Raw genomic sequence first — 17,988 nt, 5'->3', positions numbered from 1 at the left:
AGTCTCCTGTTTTCCTTATAAATGGAGTATTCTCTGAACCTTACTCCTACCTTCACACCTCCAGACCCATTCTCTACCTTTCAGTGCCCTTTTCCATGTCACAGGAACCTCTCACTTCTGGACTCATCTCCCTGTGCTCCCTTGCTGAATGACTTCTAATTGGGTCCAGCAGAGGAGACATGTTCACGGGATCTGAGGGCCAAGGGAGGGAGAGTTTTCAAGTATTCCTCCTGGCTGCTCCTTGTTTCAGGGCCCTTCTCTGCTGCTGTGACTACAGTTCCTGGGAGGTGCCCTGCTTTCCATGGTTCCAGCTGTCATTGGGTTAGGTTACTACTTCTTCCTTTATCCCTCAGGCCACCCAGGTCAAGGTGGTAGGGATTCACTGTCATTCCCACACTCCCTTTTTATGACCTTATCCTTGCCAACACTTCTGTCAACTGATCTTTCTTCAAAATCTCTTCATGTGAATCCTCTGGGATGAATTATATTTTCTTTAGGGCCCTGACTAATACATATCACCTCCTTCATTTCCCAGATAGTGCTTCTGTGACCAAGGGGATCCTTGGGCAGGTTCTCAAAACTTCATTTGAAGCTTCATTCAAAGCCTAATAAGAGGCTGCAGCTCTGGCCCACTGTGTTCTCCTACTTAGAAAAGCTGATCCCACTCTCTCTCACCCTTGGTCAGTCCATCTTAAGGACCTGGTGGTGGGTGTTGGTAGACTTGGGCAGGAGGACATTATCGAGGCCATGGACACAGAATTGTCTCCACCACAACTTTGTTCTGGCACAACATCAAGACTCCTGGGCATCCTCCTACCTTAAGGGGAACAGTTCTAAGAAAGAAGAGCAGGAATCATATTAAGCACCAAGAAGAGAAGAGAAAAGAAAGGCAAGTGCATTAAAAACTACTCCCAGCTGGGCACAGTGGCACATGCCTATAATCCCAGTGGCTTGGGAGGTTGAGATGGGAGGATCACAAGTTCAAAGCCAGCCTCAGTAAAGGCGAGGTGCTAAGCAACTCAGTGAGACCCTGTCTCTAAATAAAATACAAAATAGGGCTGGGGATGGGGATCAAAGGTTTAGTGCCCCTGAGTTCAATCCCCAGTACCACCCCCCCCTTCAGAAAAACTACTTCCAGATATTAATCAAATAAGAGAAATATTCCCGTGCTGGCCAGAAGATGTCTGAGGTACTAGTGGGGAAAAGGATGTAGAACATGGTCCTCAAGGATAAAGGCTATATTCCTTGACAAGTATGAAAATCAATGATTTTCCCAATCTGGCTGAAACTCAATTTTGCAGACTTTCTGTGCCATCGCTTCTCACTTGAGCCCTCCAAGTTGCTGAGCTTCTTGCTCTCCCCCAAAGCTTCTGAGTACTTCCCTGTCATCACACTCGCACTCCCTCTGAAGAGAAAACCCTTCTGCACTGGTTTTCCAGTGCTGTGTAATATGTACCACACATGGAATGGCTTTGAACAACACCCACCTGCTGTCTCACTGCTCTATAGGTCAGAAGTCCAGGCAGGTGCACAAGATTCTCTGCTTAGCATCTCACAGGCCAAAGTCAATGTGTTGGCCATGTGGTTTATTATCTGAAGTCTCTGGGACAGAATCTGCTTCTGAACTCATTAGGTCATCAGAATTCAGGGACTGAAATCCCTATGTTTCTTGCTGGCTGTCAGCTGGGTCTGTCATAGGTCCTCAAGATAATCTGTGTATTGGGCTGGGGTTGTGGCTCAGAAGTAGAGCGCTCGCCTAGCATGCATGAGGCATGCTACTCACTATACCTTCTCTGCTACAACCGTCACTACCACTGTAAAACCTTCTCAGTCTCATCATTCAGAATTAACTCTTCTCTGAAGTTGTATCATGTTTTCTTAGTCCATCTGGGTTGCTATAGCAAAATACCTTACACTGAGGCATTAAAAAAAAAAAAAAGAATTAACTCTTCTCTGGCTGAAACTCAATTTTGCAGACTTTCTGTGCATCCCTTCACACTCATTCCCTCCAAGTTGCTGAGCTACTTGCTCCCTCCCAAGGCTGCTGAGTATTCCCCTGTCGTTAGCTCTTCTCTGACCCTTGGTTGGATTTCTTATGCTACAGTATTCAAGAGCTCCTTGAGAACAAAAACTCATCTTTGTGTCTTCTATTGTACCAATGCCTTTCACTTAGTAAGTACTCAATAAACATTTGTCAAAAGACAAGAAAGAAAGAAGGGAGGAAGCAGGGGTGGAAGGGAGAAGTTAAAGATTTAATGACAAGCACCTGAAGTCACCTGGTTGGAAGGATCGCATTTCCATAAAAAATGGAGAGTGTAGGATCACTAAATGTTTTTAGTTTCTTTCTCCTTCTCTTCCTCCTCTATTCTATTTCTTCTTCAAATTATATTTGGAAAACTTTCAGGTTCAGCACTTGCTTATTACCCCAGAGGCAAAAGGTAACATTTTATACGTTTGTTTCCTAGCAAAAAGCATGGTCTATTCATTGAAGAACCAAAGTAGGCGCCTACCATTATTAAATGTTTAAATGTTTAAAGCAACTGAGGAGTTGATGATGACTAGATGATCCCATCTAGTCCTTCTCTTTCTTTAGGAATAAGGCGTGGTTAGCCATTCACCTCAGGTAAGGCAAGTGCTCCCAGCCTAGTGGCTCCCCCAGGCCCCATAACCTCTCTTGCAGGAGTTCTGGGTTGGCCCCCTCTCTGTCATCTCCCATGTTTTTCATTTCTTCTCTTCCTAATCCAGAGCCAGGTACTAAAATGGAGACTGGTGACCCAAGTAAGGAAATGCAGATTTGGGGTACATTAACATTTTTTTTGTACTGGAGATTGAACTGAGGAGCACTCGACCACTGAGCCACATCCCCAGCCCTATTTTGTATTTTATTTAGAGATAGGGTCTCACTGAGTTGCTTAGCACCTTGCTTTTGCTGGGGCTGAGCTTTGAACTTGCAATCCTCAGCCTCAGCCTCCCCCGCCACTGGGATTACAGTCGTGCACCACCATGCCGGGCACATTTTTTAAAGTAAGATGTGTATATGGTAAAACCCCAAGCAAAAAAGGAAGAAGAAAAGTGAAAATCTCCTTCCACACATCCCTCACCCAACCCAAGCTCTTTCTCCAAAGACTTACTCTTAACAGTTTCTTACCTCTCCTTCAGAAAAAAAGTTTCCTGAAACCTGCATTCTAATCTCAATCATACTTCTGCAGCTAGTACACAGTTTAAGTGACACCTTATTTCTGTAAAGATAATTTTTCTTTCTTCTGAACTATTAAGCCAATTTAGAAGCATTTAGCAAAACTATTTGCCAAGCAAATTAAAGTATTGAACTTGTTTGCAGTTCATCCAAGACGAAGATGAGATATTATTTTAATTCCCTCACATAACAGCCGCCTCTTCTCCCCGACTCTGTTCCCTAATCACTTCCCACCTCATCTTCTCTTGCCCAGATGAAAGCAGTCAAAAAGTTCAGGAAGACAGTTGCAAAGACCTAGCAATATTTCCTCCAGGAAGTAAGTGAGTGGACAAAACCGCCTCCTTCCTGCTCCGCCAGCCTACCCTGGCTTCAGCCCTTCATGGATGCAGCACAAGGCAATGCAAACAGGGAACGGCCAGAAGGTCCTGGCACAGGAATCCTTGCTAGCTACAAAATAACATCCTTGTTAGTTACATTCTAATTAACCTGTTAGGATGTAATTTTGAGCACTTATTGACGTTGTATATGTTTTGTGTGCCTGTGTGTTTATTGAGGGTGCTAATTTTTCTGTTTATAAAGAGAGCCAAAAGAGTCCAATGCTAGGAACAACTGGACTAAGACCTTAATTTAAAAACACCTTAAGAGATCTGTCACCTAGATTTTGGGACAACCTTGGGCAAAGGTCTCCATCTTCTTACTACCACTTACTTCCAGGATCATTTCCATCCCCACTTCTATTATTTATACACCTTCTACTTAAAGCCTGGGAGATCCTCCTGACTCTCCAATTTGCTACAGGACTTTCAAACAATCTAAAACTCACTGAGTGTGAAGCCGTTTATAAAACCTAGAGCAATGTCTCCAAAAGTCTGAACAATGTAAGAAATGTCCACTGTATGCTTGAAGGAATACTTTCAATAGATTTTTAAAAACCCTGCATGCTGTTCTTTGGTTAAAAGAATTCCAATACAGATTCACACATGAAAGGCCCTGAGAAGTCCTGTATTGAAGAAATCTATTTGATGTTGATTCTTTCATTCATTCAAATATTCAAGTTCCTACCATATGATATGTTATTCATGTTTTTGAATCATAAAACATGCCCTTGTGGTCATAAGTTATTTTAAAACTTTAAAATTTTATTCATGTAGATTATTGTTTTGTAATTTTTAAATATTTTATTGCCAATTGTTTCTCGACTATTGGCTTTACCGGAGCTTTAGCAATGAGTAGGATAAATATGGCTTTTAATTTTAATCTGAAGAGCAGATAATATACAAATGAAACTTAAAATTTCAAACAGTTCTAAAGATGGTCATAAAGAGTGATGTGGTGAGGGTATGTACTTTAGATGAGGTAGACAGGGAAGTCCCTCTCTAGGACAAGACATTTGATCTGAGACTTAAATGACAAAAAGAAGCCAGCCATGTGAAGGTATGGGGAAGGGTACTGCAGGCAGAGGGACTAGAAGATGCTGATCCTGAGGTTGGAGTGAACCTCTCATGTTTGGTGAGATCTGATAGGTAGGAAGGAGCCATGTCATTCAGGACCCTGTTGGTTATAGCAAGGCATTTACTTTATGCAGCATTTGCCAAACGTAGTTGGTCATAGAACTTTTTTTTCCAGTGTGAAAGTATCTATTAACATCCCATAGAATTAGTATGCTGTGGAACACAGTTTGCAACACCCAGATCTGAAGTGTTACCCCCTCAAAGTGTTGACATCCTCTTGGAGGAATTTGCATTCTGACAGGGGTTAAACAGAATAGAACACCAATGTATATTTGAAGGCTTCAGCTAGCAGATGGGAGAGGATGATCATCCTTCCTTTCCTCTTTTGATTTTTATTTTGAATCATAAAACGTGCCCTCGTGGTCATAAGTTATTTTAAAAACTTTAAAAGTTTATTTGTATAGACTATTGTTTTTGTAAGTTTTAAATATTTTATTGCCAATATGTTTCTCGACTGTTGGCTTTTTTATTACATCCTAAAAAAGTTTCGAAATCAGCAGGATTGAATGACAGAAAGAAGGGAAGGGCAAACAAGTTTAAGATACTTCTGTGGGGAAAAGAGAAGAGCAAGGGGTATGAGTATCTTTGGGCCACTATGATGGAGTTAAAGATACAGGCCACTTAGTTATTTCTTATCCTCTCTGGAGAGTGTAAGCAAATGGGCATGAGCCTGGTAAGAGGAATTGAAATCAGAAATCAGGAAGAACCTCAAGACTGGAGAAAAATGTAAGACTGCAAGGAGTTACTGAGAAGTGGTATGAAATCTTCAGGAACCTTTTAGAACGTGGACAAACTCATCTGCCTGGAGAGATTTTAGGTTAACTTCCTGGAATCTCATTTTGATTCAAGGCAGTGGAAGTGAAAATAGGAGGGTTAGGAAATTAGTCACAGAGTCTAGGAAAGTTAACAAGAAATGGTTTTGTCATGTGAAGTCAGCTTCCAAACAAATTAATAATAGCTAAGATTTTTTAAAAAGGGATAAAAATTGACATTTATTGAATGCTTCCTACATTTCAGACGACCTACTAGTTGCTTTTTGTGCATTATTTAATCTTCACAACACCTCTGTGAGGTAAAAAACAAATGATCTCTATTATGTAAGATGAAGAAGCTGGGGACTTGAGTGGTTAAATAACTAACTCAAAGTCACGCAGTGATTAAAGGACAGGCCTGAGATTCAAACTCAGGTCAGTTTTAATCTGGAGGCATAGCACTTAGACCTTACTCTATATTGCCAAAATATGGAGGCAAAACATTGATCACTACCTTGTTGAGTTTGAAGATATTGAGGGGGGAAAGGACTCTTTTTTATCCTAAGTCTGGATACAAAGTTGTTAACCGGATTTTTCTTTTCTTTTTTTTTTTTTTTTTTTTGAGCTAAAAAGAACAGAAGCCGGGCGCAGTAGCACACATCTGTAATCCCAGCAGCTCAGGAGGCAGAGGCAGGAAGATCACGAGTTCAAAGCCAGCCTCAGCAATTTAGTGAGGCCCTTATAAGTAACTCAATGAGACCCTGTCTCTAAATAAAGTACAGAAAAGGGCTGGGTGTAGCTCAGTGGGTAAGCATGCCTGGATTTGATTCCCAATACCAAAAACAAAAAAAAAAAAAAAACAGAACAGAGATAGCACAACAAGAAGATTGGAATGCCTGTGAATGGGCAAGATTTCACAACGCTCTTTCAGTCCTGGATAACAGGACAGATTTGTAAAGCAGAGCCCAGGGCCTGGGAACTTGGAGAAAGGTACAGGTATTGGCAAAGGTACTCCCTATAGAGACAGAGAAGAGCAGATATGATCATGCAGGCTCTGGAGGAAGCATGTGCATGGCAGGGAAGGCCAGAGGATGGCAGACGAGAGGCCCACACAACTACCTGAAATGACTAAATGAAAAATTAAAACGAGAAATTGGGTGTGGTATGGTGACAGCTCAGGAGGCTGAGGCAGGAGGATCATGAGTTCAAAACAGCCTCAGCAATTTAATGAGGCCCTAAGCAACTCAGCGAGACCCTATCTCTGAATAAAATATTAAAAAAAAAAAAAAAAGCAAACAAAGGGCTGGGGATGTGGCTCAGTGGTTAAGTGCCCCAGGTTCAAACCCCAGTACCTGCCCCACCCCATTGAGAGATTGGGTGAACTGGTCACTGGAATCCACCTTAGCAAGGAGAAGTGGGAAGAGGTTTTTACCTACTGAGTTCCCAGCTCACATCCACCATCAGCTATCTGTCTCTATATAGCTCACCTATCAATACCTCCTTTATTTACCATGTTAGTTTTTATTGATTATTGAGGCACAGATATGATATGCAAAGGTTTTACTGTGGTTACCCACACATAAATATTACACTGCAAAAAATACCCAATAACCTAGATTAAGAAAGGCAATGTTATCCCCTCCCAGTTCACCATTCTCCCAGACTTCATGTTAGATCATTCCCTTTTATCATCTGTGTGTTTATATCTAAACATTAGATTACTTAATTTTACAGGTTTTGAACATTAAATAAATGAAACTATCCTGTATACATTCGGTCACTTGCCTCCTTACCTTAATTTCCTGTTTTTGAAATGTACCGTGTGAATGAACATTGTCGTAATTCCTTCATTTTTCACTGCCATGTAGCATCCCATGTTTTGGAACATGCCACAGTTTACCTATTCGTGATTCCATTGAAGGATAGTCATTTTTTCCCAGAGGTTCTTTTTGTTATTTTAAATAATTTTAAGGGAATATTTGGTACTCATCTGCCGCAGTCTGGCTGGGCACAAATGCCGCAGTCTGGCTGGGCACACAATCACGAGCCACCACACAGCTTGTAGATTCAAACAGCAACTCTTTATTCCCGAACTCACACCAGCCGTCTACAATCACGTTCTGGGGAAATCCACGTTCTCTGCCCAAATCCACCTTCTCTCCCAAATTCACCTCCACTGGGCTTCTATCTCCAAAATATACTGTCTGAATCCCGTGAGAACTCAAGGGGAACTCAGGCAGCAGGATACGCCCTATTCCCAGCAGGAATAATCTTAAACCTTAAACCTGGAACCTAAACTGGGAACACCCTAAACAAGATTATCTTAAAACCGGGAACACCCTAATCTGCCTTGGTCCTTGAGCAAGGTCACGTACATTCAATGTCACTGCAACATGTCAGCAACATGGGGTACGCTGGCAAGGAAATTGTCATACCTACTTGGCTAATGGCTCCCAGCATCTCCCCCCTTCTGATTAATTAAACAACAAGCAATGTGGCTTAAGGACCGTGCCTGGTAGGTTGTCCAATTCAACATATGGTTCTTACCCGTCATCGGAAAACTGACCTTTAGGCGTCAGCCTCCTGTCTTAGGTTGATACCACTGCAATTGAATCATACCCGTCACTGACTACCGGTCCAGCATACAGCCATACTTGTGGATAGGTCTATGCACCAGTGGGGGGGTGAGGTTCTTTGCCTCACCTCTGTTGGCCCCCAAATTTGGCCTTGGTGCCAGTGGGGGAGTGAGGTTAATGTGGCTTATGGACCGTGCCTGGTAGGTTGTCCAATTCAACATATGGTTCTTACCCGTCATCGGAAAACTGACCTTTAGGCGTCAGCCTCCTGTCTTAGGTTGATACCACTGCAATTGGATCATACCCGTCACTGACTACCGGTCCAGCATAAGCCATTGGCCCCCAAATTTTAGACCATCACTAGCAGAAGGGAGGAGGATACAGAAATGCCACGACACCAAGCCAATTGACGGCTCCTTGGGAAAAATTGCATCACTGGTGACACCATCAGCAAAGATATGTCAGCACTACCACAATTAACATGGGGTGCGCTGGCAAGGAAATAAAAATTGCATCACTAGTGACACCATCAGCAAAGATATGCCAGCATTACCACAATTCGCTGCACCAAACGATAGTTACATAGTCCAGGCAAGTTCTGCAAGCAGTTCAAAGCAGAGGAATCTATCAATATGTCCATTTCCTCCCAAAATCTGTTTCCTCCCAAAGTAAGTTGACTCTTTGATTGAGCATTACTTGTTGAGTTCTTCACCGGCACTGGGATGGAGATAGGAATTCTGGCAATGATGCTAAAGAGACATTATCCTGAAAAGAATTATTAAATATAATGAAAAGGAAAGGTGAAAGTAAACAAACAGATCTGTTAACCTACTTTAAAAACAATCCTTAACAGCTTTTTACCTAATTTAAATTAGTAAACAAACAGATCTGTTAACCACCTTTAAAAACAATCCTTAACAGCTGTTTACATAATTTAAATTAAACCATTTAAATCACGTGAATAAAAAAATAATAATAATTCGGATCCATTTTTTCATGAGCGCTCCTCATATAAGAAATATGGACATACGCACATACAGACATACAACACAAAACACAAGAGTGTACACAAACGTACAACACATAAGAAAATAGTAAAGGCCTTGTAGCTTTACCTAGGTGAAATCTCCATTGCAATGTTTAAAAACTCCACAGTCAAAAAATAAAACTGATCAGAAAAACATTAACCTAGGTTTGTATGAGCTCAAAAAATAAAAATAGAACCTTATGATGTGGAAAAATGCAATAATAAAATAGCTATTGAAAAAAGCATCCTGGTTAATCACTGTCGCAGATGTAAGAATGGCCAAGCTGGAGTTCTGGATATCAGCTGTTATGGATTTGAGTCAAATCATCTTCTTTTCGATCTGTAGAAACTGTTTTAGTTAATCTCTCTGGAATCCAAATGGGCTGCTGTTCTCCCTGTGGAAAAACACAAACAGACCCCCGACTCCAGACAATCACTGGGTCAGGACCTTTCCATTGTCCTGTTAGAATATCTTTCCAAAGTACTTTAGGCTTATGTACATTTTTTGGATACATATGCCTTTCCGCAGCACTAAGTCCTGATGAATCCAAATTTAAAAAGTTTAGAGTAAAAAGCATTATTTTAAGTTTATCTTTGGGGGATATATACCCCCTTCCAATTCCCTCTTTTTGCTTTAATAAGTATATGTCTGTATCTAATAGTTGTCTTAGCTTTTTGCATTTTCTATCTGAAATACCTTACTTGACATTTTCAACCATTTTTTATCTTATTTCTATCTTCTAGTTTTTTTTTCTAAGGTTTGTATATTTACCCTTAGTTGCTTATTTTCCTCCTAGTTTTTTTTTTTTTTTTTTTTTTTTGTGGGTTTAAAATTCTTGTCTTCCTACATTTTTTTTTCTACATCTTCTTTTTCTTTTTTTTAACTTTCTATACTTCTGTCTTTAAAGTTTTTCACTTTAAATTTTTAATCCTTTATCTAAATATCTTTTATCCTATTATCTTCCCATTTTTTTTAAGTAATGCCTTTAAGATTAACTAGGCTTCGAATGATGCAATAAAGCAATCTTTTTTCCGACATGAAGGTATCTCGACCACCTTCAATTTAACCTTTTAAAGCCTTTTAATTATCATCTATACTGTACTTTTAAATGTACTTTTTCACCACCTACAACTTCACTCTTTTAAACGAGGCTTAGATTCTGTTTAAATCGCTTCAATGTTAGTTTACATGGCTGCCCTTCAACCAAAGGCTTTTTTTTTTTTTAACTCCATTGAGAAGCTTTGTCTCAATCTGCCATGTACAAATACCTTTTTCTTCTTTCTTCCTTTCTCAAGCTTTTAAAGTAAGTCTAGTTTCCTCAAATTCTTTTTAAATGGCATTTACAACTTTTTACTTTACCACACAGAGATTATCTCATCTAGAAACATTTCTTTTTCCTTTAACCTTTTATATTAAAATATATTTCCACATCTTGAATCTTTTTCTATCTCTTTTTTAACCGTTAACCCTTTTTATAAATTCACATTTGAAACAACTCTTATAAAATTTCTGATTTAGACAAATTACTCCACTTTAATAAGATGAAAGACTTTCATGTTTTTTATGATACTATAATACTATAATTGAAACCAACTGAAATTTTTTTTACTCTTTGTATATAAATTACACATGATAGAATCTTAACACTTAGTAACCTTGTTTTAACAAAGACACAGACCAAAGCAATATTAAACCTTTTTTCCATTCACCAATTTATGAAAACACACATAATGTTTAAATATATTACCTTATGGAACTTAATAAGTAAAGAGTACTTGATCTTATATTTAGTGGTTGATATTTTAACACTTTAGCTTTGTAAATTAATTAGATGTCTGTAAAAACCAAGATCTTAGACAAGTGTAGTAAACAGAACTAGCCATCTCTTTCTTGAAGAAAAATCCTTCTACAGGATACCATGGTGGTCCCATTGATATACTTAATAACTCGTCTTTAAAAAGCCATGGGCTACATTTTTGTATTGTATCAACATATGCCTTAACTGTTCTTGGTCTTACTGGGGTGCCTCCTTCCTCTAACAATTTCTCTTGCTCGGAGGCGAACAACTTCAAACCTTGAGTCAACCATTTTCCCCAGTTTGCCTGAGAAAGTTCTAGGAACAGGCAACTTGAAATAAAAACAAAATAAATCAAAACAATAACACGTTGTTTTTTGAAATGTTCACCCATTCTTTCTCTCTTCCTCAAGGGTGAGAAATTTCACTTACCTCTAAGATTCAGAAGTTCCCCATACGGGCCACCAAATGCCACAGTCTGGCTGGGCACAAATGCCGCAGTCTGGCTGGGCACACAATCACGAGCCACCACACAGCTTGTAGATTCAAACAGCAACTCTTTATTCCCGAACTCACACCAGCCGTCTACAATCACGTTCTGGGGAAATCCACGTTCTCTGCCCAAATCCACCTTCTCTCCCAAATTCACCTCCACTGGGCTTCTATCTCCAAAATATACTGTCTGAATCCCGTGAGAACTCAAGGGGAACTCAGGCAGCAGGATACGCCCTATTCCCAGCAGGAATAATCTTAAACCTTAAACCTGGAACCTAAACTGGGAACACCCTAAACAAGATTATCTTAAAACCGGGAACACCCTAATCTGCCTTGGTCCTTGAGCAAGGTCACGTACATTCAATGTCACTGCAACATGTCAGCAACATGGGGTACGCTGGCAAGGAAATTGTCATACCTACTTGGCTAATGGCTCCCAGCACTCATCTCTTGGTGCCCACGAACAAGCTTCTCTGGAGTGCATATCTAGGAGCGGAATTGCTGGGTGATGAGGTCGGAGCATGTTAAACTTAACTAGGAAGTGATAAGCCATTCTTTATGGTGGCTCCAATTTGCCCTACCTTCAGCAATGTGGGTAGTACTTCCAAATGCTCCACATCTTTGCTAAAACTCACAGTGACTTTTGAATGTTGGAGGTGTGAAATAGTGGTTTCAATTTGTATTTGTCTAACTACTAATCAGGTTGGACATTTTCCCCTATATGTTTATGGACCATTTCTGTATCTTCTGTGAAATGCATGTTCAGATCTTCTGCTCATCTTTTATGTGATAGCTTCTATTTCTCTCATTGACTCAGAGCTGTTCTTGACCTCTGATGCTAGTTTTTGTTGGTTACCTGTGTGGCAAACATCTTGCTCTTCTCTTGGTCTTGTTCTAGTATTTGGTTGTGGTCTTTTTATAACAGAAATTCTTCATTGCACTACAGTCAAATGTGTTCATCACTTCCTTTGAGTTTACCCCCTTATCTTTCTTAAGAAAATCTTCCTTTTTGAACATTCAATAAATCTTTTATTTTAGGATAGTTTTAAGTATATAGAAAAGTTGTAAGAGCATTACAGGGTTTTTACTCCACACCCAGTTTCCCTACACTCACCACACTAATGAATAAAAATATTGCTAAATACTATTATCTAAATATAAAGTATAAAAAAATCATTTAGATTTGTTTAGTTTGCCTGCTCCTGGATTCCATCTAGGATGTCACACTGTCTCTTTAAACTTCCTTATTTTGGGTGCTCTTACAGTTTTTGAGGAGAACTGGTCAGATATTTTGTAGAATGTTCTTTAATTTGTTTTTGTTGTTATTGTAGTTGTTTTGTTTTTGGTACTGGGATTGAACCCAGGGGTGCTTAACCATTGAGCCACATCCACAACCCTTTTTTGTTTTATTTTGAGACAGGGTCTTGCTAAGCTGCTTGGGGCCTCACTAAGTTGCTGAGGCTGGCTTTGAACTTGCAACCATCCTGCCTCAGCCTCCTGAGCTGCTGGGATTACAGGCATGTGCCACCCCACCTGGCAATGTCCTTCAATTTAAGTTTCTCTCTTCTTCTTTTCAGAAATTATGGGTTTTAGGGAAGAACACTACAAAGGTAAATCCCATTTTCATCCAATCATATCAAACGTATATACCATTAATAATTATTTACCACTGATATTGTTAAGTTTGCTCACCTGGCTAAGTAAGACTGTCAGGTGTCTCCACTGTGGAGTTAAGTTTCCCATCCCTTTCCAAACTGTGCATGTTAGAAGAAAATCTCAAGGTACATGCTGCACTGATGAGTAAGGAGTCATGCATCACCTCCTTGAGTGGATGGTATCTGTGCAAATTATTTAGAATTCTTCTTATAGGAAATTTGTCTACTCTTCTCTGCTTATTTACTTATTCTACTTATTCTATTCTGTTTATCATGAGTTTTTATTTATCATATGTGGAAATTGTGTTATTAGCTTTTTATTGCTGTGACCAAAATATCCAACAAGAACAACTCAGAGGAAGAAAGATTTATTTTGGTTCATGGTTTCAGAGGATTCAGTCCATGACTGGTTGACTCCAAGACAGAAACATCATGGTGGATGGATGTGGTAGAGTAAAGATGCTCATCTCATGGTAGCCAAGAAGCAGAGAATAGTCTAGGGAGAGATAAACCCACCCCAGGGATGCCTCCAATGACCTACTTCTTCCAACTAGGTCCCACTTCCTGCTAGTATATTTAGCTAGCAATGAATTAATCCACTGATAAGGTCAGAATTTTCATGATCAAATCATTACCTAAAAATCCCATCTGGGAATCTTGCTGCATTGGGGACCATGCTGTCCCTGATGTTCTTTGAGGCTACATTCCAGATCCAAACCATAACAAAGGGTGTAATTCAAGTTTCTCCCTGTTAGAGGGGTATGTTACAGATGAGCAAGGGAGGAGGCTGGAATGAACTTTGTGGCTTTAAAAGAGAATTGATGACTTTAATACAAACTCATGTTTAGCTTAATAAAGATCCCGATGAATAGGTACAGAAATAATTATAGATATGTATATACACACATATATAGTACACATACACACATATTTCCTAGCTTGGTTTGCTGAGAGGGTCTAGAAACAAGATACCCCAATAGCATGCCTGGTGCACAGATCTCAATTTCTAATACCATTCTTCAGTAAAAGGAACCAGAGCTCTTTGGAGAAGTGGCTGATTCTAGGGACAAACATGGAGCATTTCGTAATGCCAGCAACTAAGAAGTTAATCAGAAATACACACACACACACACAAACACACACACAAAATGATGGGGGTGGTGATAGCATCAAAGGGATACAGGAGTCAAATAAAAGAGGTCTTTATGGCCAAAGTTGGAATAATTTGAGCCCCCAATAAATAATGGAATATTGGATTATAACCTAAAATAATCTTCATGGAGTTCTATCAGTATTCTACGCTATCTTCTAAGAGTTTTTCTTAATTTTGAATTTCCCCTTTTAAGTCTCTTGTCAAACTATAGGTAGTTTGTGTGTACTGTTTGGAGTAAGATCCAGTTTCATCTCCTTCCATATGATAACTAGCCTTATGTATTTGACAGCCCCTCTCCCCCCACTAATATGCGATACCTATTCTGTTACAAATAAATATCCACATGCACGTGGGTCTGTGTTTCAATTCTGATTTATTGGTCTATTGCCTTTCTGTGTTTTGTTATTTCATAAATTATTATAATTTTATACTATGACTTGGTACTGGGCAGAGGAATTACCCACCTTGTACTTCTTCTCTTTTCAAATCAGGAGTATTTTGTCTGTATTTGACCCTTAATTTTCCCAAACAATCTTAGAAATAGCACTTCCAAGAAAAATTGTTAGAATTTTTATTGTAATTGCATTGAATTCACAATTCAATTTTGTGGTACTAGAGATTGAACACAGGGGCCCTTTACCACTGAGCTAAATCCCCAACCCTTTTTATTTTCTATTTTGAGACATGATCTCACTAATAGACAAGGCTGGACTTGAATTTGTGATCCTTCTGCCTTAGCCTCCTAAGTCTCAGAAATTATAGGTATGTACCTATAGGTATGAGCCTGGCACATAATTCAATTTTGTAAATAAATGGCATTTTTATTACATGTGTCTCCTTAGCCAAGAACACAATGTATCTCTTCATTTATTTGATCTTCTCTAATATGTTACACAACTGTAATAGAGATGTGTAATTTTCTCCATGAAGAACTTGAACACCTTTTCTTATACTTTATTTCCAGTAATTTAATTTCCATTCTCTTTATTTTTCCTTTTCTTACTGTTTTTTGAACTCATATGCTTTTCCCCTATCCCCTAACTTCTTTTTTTTTTAAATATCTTTACTTCATTTATTTATTTTTCTGTGGTGCTGAGGGTCAAACCCAGTGCCTCACATGTGCCAGGTGAGTGCTCTACTGCTGAGCCACAACCCCAGCCCTCCCCTGACTTCTTAAATAGAATACTTAGCACATTAATTTTGAACATTAGAAGTATTTTACTGCACCGGGTGTGGTGACACACACCTGTAACCCCAGCTACTCAGGAGGCTGAGGCAGGAGGATCGCAAATTCAAGGCCTTTCTGGGCAATGTTAGTAGACCCTCTCTGAAAATTTTTAAAAATGAAAATGGCTGGGGATGTAGCCCAGTGGTAGAGCACCCCTGGGTTCAATCTCCAGTACTGAAAAAATAGAAAAAAAAGTGCAACCATTTGCAGCTATAACACATGGGCTCCACCATCAGATGCCTGGGCCCACTTCCTGCCTTTGCTATTACTGGTTGTGCCATGTCATTAGCCTCTTTGAGCTTCAACTTGTTCATTTATACCTGTCTGAAAGTTGTTATGAAAATTAAATGAGTAAGATATACATATTGTTGACATACTTTGGTTTACTGCTACCATTTTATTAAGCACTTTGTCCTGATTTTGATTCTGTTCCTTGTGCATAAAACAACACCTGCCACAAGGTACAGTCTAGGTAAATATTAGTATTATACTTCTCTGTGTAAGTATTATTTTAGCTTCATCCATAAATTTCAATATATAGTATTGCTATTAAGTTCTAGGTATTTTCTCTTTTACATAATAGTTTGTTTTCAGACACATGTTTTAGAATTCCCTATTGTTAAGGGCTTTTCTTGGGCTCCTTGTTATTGACACTGGGGTATTCTTTAGTATTTCCAGTTACCCTCCTTTCCTGGACCTGGGGGAAGGTTGTCCTTCACTGACTCCTGAAGTTGTGGTCACGTGATTTTTCTCTGGCCAGTGAAATGCAATGAAGGTATTTATGAAAGCAGCATTCTACACACTCTTTCTCTTTCCACAAGGACTGGGAAAACACGGGTGAAGATGCACTAGATCAGAGTAGTCTAGAACACAGAACCACACAGAGAGCAGCTACTCTGGAGGGTTGTCTACACCTTGAGCAAATAATAATAATAAAAGTAATAATAAATTTTTGTCCTATCAGGTTACTCAAGGCTTTTGTTGTTGTTGTTTGCTTGTTTCTCACACTAGGGATTGAACCAGGGCACTCTACCACTGAGCCCTTTTATCTTTTATTTTGAGACAGTGTCTTGTTAAGTTGCCTAGGTTGGCCTCCAGCTTTTAATCCTCCTCTCTAGCTTCCCTAGTCGCTGGGATCACAGGTCTATGCCACTATGCTAGACCTGCTATTCGAGTTTTGATGTTGTTACCACAGCATAACTTACCCTTTCCTGATTGATATTACTTCTTTTTAGTTGAATTGTGGTCAAATATTCCTATTGGTATAAAAGCAGTCCTTTAAACCTGTTGAGGCTAGCTTAAGGGATAACGTGTGGCCAATTTTCATAAACATCCCATGTAGTGCTCAATAATACTTATTCTGGGGTTCAGTGAATTAGACAAAGGGGAATGAAGGGAAGGAAGAGAGGATGGGAATAGGAAAGGCAGTAGAATGAGTGTGACATAACTTTTCTATGTTCATATGTGAATACACCACCAGTGATACTTCACGTCATGTACAACCCCAAGAATGGGATCCTAATTAGAATAAGTCATACTCTGTGTATGTATGATATGTCAAAATACTGTCAATGTATGTCTAAAAAGAACAAATAAAACATTTTAAAAAGTACTTATTCTCTACTAAGTGGAATGTTCTGCATATGAATATTAAACTCATTAATTGTCTTTTTTATCACTTAGTTTTTTGTTCACTTAATCTGTCACTTCTCTAGAGTCATGTTGAAATTTCTCACTGTGATAGTGAGAAACTTATCATCCTACCATTTTACTACATTTTTTTTTGAGGCTATGTGGTTGGATGCATACAAGTTTAGAATTATTTCAGCTGCCTTAAAGACTATTAGCATATATCTGGAATTTTAAAAATCCAATCTGACTGTTTTCATCACTTATCTATTTAATTACAACTTATTGTGGTTGTTGACATACTTTGGTTTACTGCTACCACTTTATTAAGCACTTTGTCCTGATTTTGTATCTGTTTCTTATTGCTCTTGAGAATCCAGTTTTACCTCTAGCCACAGTTCCATGGTAGGGGAACTTTCTCCTTGGAAGCTTGACATAATCTCTTCTTTTTCCTTTGATGGCAAGTTTCCCATGATATTCCTAGATGTGATTTTTTAAAAATATTATCTTTTCGGCATTCACTAGTTAAAGATTCATATTTTCCACAGTTCTGGAAACATCTCAGTCATTGTCTTTTTGAAGACATTTTCTCTTTCTTATTCTTCTATTTCCTTCTAGAGCCCTAATTAAACACAGTTCAGTTTTTGTACTCTCTTTTTTGTATCCCCTAGCCTTTCATATTTTTATGTCTTTATCTTTTTCATCTATATTCTTTGTAATTTTTTCAGCTCTAACTTCCAGTTTATTAATGCTTTCCTCAGCTATGTCTAACCTACTACTTAATCTGTCCACTGAACGTTAAGCCTCAAGTAATTATTATTATTTTTTTAATATTTATTTATTTTAGTTCTCCGCAGACACAACATCTTTGTTTGTATGTGGTGCTGAGGATCGAACCCGGGCCGCACACATGCCAGGCGAGCGCGCTACCGCTTGAGCCACATCCCCAGCCCCCTCAAGTAATTATTTT

General features: G+C 39.0%; 1 protein-coding gene and 1 long non-coding RNA gene across 2 annotated transcripts in view; one reads left to right on the top strand and one right to left on the bottom strand.

Moving 5' to 3' along the window:
* The window catches only part of Vdr (vitamin D receptor), a 94,098-nt gene that overhangs the window by 4,211 nt on the left and 71,899 nt on the right, over nucleotides 1–17,988 (top strand). The gene's annotated exons all lie outside the window — the stretch shown is intronic.
* LOC131423851 (uncharacterized) lies at nucleotides 7,519–11,770 on the bottom strand. The gene is made up of 2 exons (XR_009225945.1): nucleotides 11,291–11,770; nucleotides 7,519–9,457 (listed from the first exon to the last, which is right to left on the bottom strand). It is a non-coding gene; the product is annotated as an uncharacterized LOC131423851 (long non-coding RNA).

The sequence above is a fragment of the Marmota monax genome, unplaced genomic scaffold (genome assembly GCF_021218885.2).
Source record: "Marmota monax isolate L192 unplaced genomic scaffold, Marmota_monax_Labrador192_F-V1.1 WCK01_AAM20220418_F8-fsc00012, whole genome shotgun sequence".
Taxonomy (NCBI): Eukaryota; Metazoa; Chordata; class Mammalia; order Rodentia; family Sciuridae; genus Marmota; species Marmota monax.
Note: the sequence above shows the minus strand (reverse complement) of the source record. Positions and strands in the feature narration are given on the sequence as shown.